Source organism: Dendroctonus ponderosae, unplaced genomic scaffold (assembly GCF_020466585.1).
Source record: "Dendroctonus ponderosae isolate FM_Combo_2020 unplaced genomic scaffold, Dpon_F_20191213v2 Dpon_F_20191213_7, whole genome shotgun sequence".
Classification (NCBI taxonomy): Eukaryota; Metazoa; Arthropoda; class Insecta; order Coleoptera; family Curculionidae; genus Dendroctonus; species Dendroctonus ponderosae.
In genome coordinates this window covers 6,785,022-6,789,681 of record NW_026018916.1, presented here as the reverse complement: position 1 = coordinate 6,789,681, position 4,660 = coordinate 6,785,022, and the positions used below count along the sequence as shown (strand labels likewise).

The window sequence follows — 4,660 nt, the reverse complement described above, 5'->3', positions numbered from 1 at the left end:
TTCGTTTCAAATTATCTGTTATGAATTTCTTTTTATGCCATAAATTTATTATTTTATTTAGTTTTGTTTGTATATTGGTAGTAAGATCTTTTTTTCCCGGTTTATATGTTTTTATATCACTTATTAAGCCTAGCATTTTCGTTTTGTATTCACTTTTTAACATAATTACAGTTTTGTTACATTTATCTGCTGTTAGTATGCAAATGTTTGTGTTTTCATACATACATTTTTTTGTTTCATTTATCAGTCCATTAACATGCCATACTTTTGTTTGTGTTTTGTTTTATTTTACCTTTGAAATTTGTTAAGATGTTACACAATTTATTTCTGATCTCGTTCTTTGCCTCATTATTTAATGAGAAGATTCCATGTTCAATGCTTGTTATGATTTCTGAAATTGGACCATAGTGAGACTTATTTATGGAGAACCTTGGTCCAAGTGATAAGATGTATTTTACGTTGTTCGATATGTTTATTGAAGGCAAATTATTTATCCAATTTTCATTAATGTTACATTTGTTTGTTCTGCCATGTTTCTTTAATAAAAGTTTTTCTAGTTCATTTTTTTGTTTTGCTTTAATCTGTTATTTCAGAAAAACTGATGATGGTGGAAAAATACACCGAAATGTATTTTAATTGATAAATAGACAATAAATGACTGAAACCCATTAATTAATTTTGATTTGGAATAAAAATTAGTTTTAAATTGTAAGATACATTTCTGCTTCTAATTCGTTACATATTAAGCATTTTGGAAAACAATTAATTAGGAAGTCGTTTTGACTGCATTTTAAATATCCCAAATCGTTTTCAAGGGAAGATTTTTTAGCAACTTTGTCGTCCCTTTAGAATATTGGGCAACAAATAAGTTCCAAAGCTTATAGTAGCATCTTGTCGATACGTGGACAACTTAGAATGATAGTGACATTATCACACTGTTCGTATTTTCTATAATATTTGATGTTTAAAAATCTAGTTTGGTGCGATGCACCTTCGGTACTTGACAATTTGTCGCAATATTATGCTGTTATCAATATATATCTGTGGCCTCAATTTTGTTGAAAAAAATGTATAAGTACATACTGTTGACACTTATTTTGTACAATTGTGTAGGTTATTAAGAAATTTGTGTCAAAAACAATGTTTTACAATACTCTAATGACTTCACTCAATGACTACTAACTCTTTCTGCCTACGTCAGCTACTGTTGAACGCACTTCCTGAGATAAATAGCCTTATTAATCCCTTCTGTCCCAGATCTGATAAAGTAGCGCTTTATTTTTTAGCATTTTTAAATGTATTTCTTTTAAAGTTTTTTGTAAATTTTTTCGTGATCTGCCCACGTTGAATGAATCCGAAGCATAGCCGATGCCTTTGCAGAATAAAAAATATATCTTCTTGATTTTGATGATTTTCATTGGATCATTGTGAGCAATATTAAAAAGGTGTTTCAAGGAAAGTATCAACTTTTTTCTTTGAGTCTCCGATTTACATTTAGCTCACTTCTAAATTCCTCCATTTTTTATACAATATTTCCAATTTAGTTATTCAGTATTGGTCATCCCTTATATTATTATTATATTCTTGAACAGTACGCTAAGAATTTGTCTGCAAGATCGGAAATTTTCTTCCCACAATCTGATTTGTATAACAGGTTCTCATCTATCACATTTCAGACAAAAATAAATCATTTTCAGACAATTTTTAGCATTGAGTAAATTAGTAATATTTTTGTAGCTATAAGTTTCTTTTTACTTCAAATTTTAAGTTGTAAATATTAAGAGAACCGGCTTATAGACATGAAAAATAGCTGGTTTTTTATAATAAAATTTGAGAAAAAAATGTTCAAGTAGTCTATCGCCTGGGAATCTATGTCATAAAACCAACAAACCAAAGACACCAAAAAGATCCGACTATACTGTGTAACTTCAATTCAAGCCGGGAAATGCATTTTATATTGAACTGGAGAGTGTTTTTGAGAACATTTTTTGTTAAGATATAAGCTACTCATAACGATCAGAACTACAGTTAATACCTTTAATTTTATGGGCTTACTAAGGCAGTCTCGATATTTTTCTATTTTCTTGCAATTTGATTGTCATCCTTGCGATCGACCCGTTCTGGTTCATTTTATATTCAATATATTATGTCATATTAATTTAGTTGCTTGCCCTGGATCGCAATAGGAGAAAACTAATAATGCAACCGCCGAGTGCTGTTGACACATGTTAAGGGTGCAAATTGCACCCTTCAGGGCAAATGGGCCCCCTATTTGTGACATCACGGTGTGAACGCTACTATTTCCAAATAGGGGTGTACATTATTAAGATAGGTTTTATCTCTTTACAGGCTTGAACTTAAGATAGTTTTAAATGGGAATTATTTTATTACACAAAGGTTAAGCGCAATATTAGTGCTGAAATGGCAAATTGATTTATATCAGTTCTTTGAGCGCCCGAAAAAACCTAAAAATATATCTAGATATACTTTAAACGGGCGTGAAATATAAATGCAAATGAAAACTTTGCTGGATATTGTTTTGGCCGAGAGCCGAGCGTACCGCCGTCGACGCCAAAGCGAGGGGTTTTTGATGCAAAGCTGTTCTTCGTTAGGTGGTATCATCGCCGATGATTCTCCTATAGAATGAGCATGCGCATGCGCGGCGGTATTATTAATTTACTGGTAAAAGTTCGGCAGTGTTTGCTTTTTAGTTAGTTTATGAAGTCGTTTTAAGATAACTCTTTCCACTGCGACTAGCTGCGAATGATAAGATGTTGTATAAATAAATCGCAATAACTTTTTTTCTACGAAAAGACATATTAGCGGTGAAAGTCGTTATTAACGAGACCTCTTTTCTAAACATTGAAAAAATGTAATTCAATAATAAATTTGTTTATTATTATTATTATTTCAACAACACATCAAACATACAAGCTTGAATTTTTTTCACCAAGTAGGGACTAACAATAAAATTCATTAAAAAAATGTATTATCAAAAGAACAGCAAGGCCTTGATTTGTGATTTGTTCCTGGTGATGGGTTAATGGCAACACAGCATTTTGCACAATTTCCTTTGAGAAACGAAAGCGTTTTGTGAAATCGACTTCAGTAAATTTCGCTAAGGTGTTTCATACATCGCGAATATACCTGAAAATAATACAATTATTATTTGAATTGCATATCACGCTTGTTGATGTTTTCTTTACGTACCTTTGTGGTATGTTGAAATCTAATTCCAAATCTGAATTATCCCGATTAAAACTGTACAATACATCGAGATCGTTATCTATATATTTAAAACAAAAATAGTATAAAAAACACGAGAAGTTGAGAACTTTCGCGCACAAAATAGCTTTGGCGATCGTTCGGAGATTCCTACACCCATCTCCGACAAATTCCCACCGCATCGCCCAACAACATTAAAATGGGCGTTCGTTAGATGCCCAACCGATCAGGTGTGCAACCAAAATATTACAAATTACAACCGCAGAAACATCTGCTCATGTAGAGTGCCTATTTTATAGCGAGTTTTCAAATTCAAACTAAAGTTAATTGATGCTGAAAGTAAAAATGACTACTTGTGACCCGTTTTACAGATTCAGTGGGTTGGAAAAGTGGATAATTTCCACTTGATTTATATAATGGCAATAGATAAATACATCCACAGCACCTAAAAACGGTTAACTGTGCTGATCCAGCTAATAGTAATAATTATATCCATGGTGGCGTATTTAAAACGCCCACTGGGACTGATGACAAAATTCAACCACCTGAACACTACAAACCACGTGGGTTGGCCACCAATTCATTTGTAGAACTTGATCGTGATTCAGCTGATTTCCCATCGCATGATGTCTATATAAGCATTAGATTCGGTTTTTTACCGTAAAATTTTATCTTCTACGTGCTTATGAAATAAGCAGTGTATGATGAGAACAAGAGTTTTTGTTTTTACTTTATTTATTTAGATTATCTGGGCTTTGGCGGCATTTTGTGGTCTAGCCTTTAAAATGTTGGTGTGGGATGCCCGAAACCGGAGATGCCTCTGAAAATTAACCTTCCCCTTTGCATGTCGACAATGCCAATCAATTGCAACAGCCTGCATCATGCTTCCTATTATTTCCGTATTAATCCAAGCCGACGTAACGTGCATGTCCATTGTTCCTTTGATGCGTTAATAATCTGATACTTATTGACAGTGCTCGATGCGTTTAGTCCAGATCTCAGATGGCTTTGGTCGATGTATTTGCATTAAAATTAGGCGAACTTAAAGCATGTTGCACTGGAGGCACTGGGCTGATGGTATAAAAATCCCTACAAAAGTGGAAAGCTCTTGAATGTATGACAGGAATATTGCCCAAGTTATATTAATCTGAATTTATAACAAAAAATGGAGAAATCAATAGGTAAAATGGAGAATGAACAAGACAATATAATTGTAGACATCGAACAAATGAAATCAACATGGAAGGATCACGTGAAATAATTGTTCTCAGACACAAGAACAGAACAACAAATAACAAACGCCATAACAGGACCGCAAATGATTTAAGACGAAGTTGAGACAGAATAATGACCCTCAAGGATGGAAAGGTGCAGCCAGAGATTGTCAAATTTTTTGATGAGGATTTCTACAGGGTTATTCACGCTATACGGCACG

At 33.2% G+C, this 4,660-nt stretch overlaps 1 protein-coding gene across 3 annotated transcripts in view; it reads left to right on the top strand.

Annotated features, from left to right (window-relative positions):
- The window catches only part of LOC109534662, a 30,527-nt gene that overhangs the window by 17,498 nt on the left and 8,369 nt on the right, over positions 1-4,660 (top strand). The gene's annotated exons all lie outside the window — the stretch shown is intronic.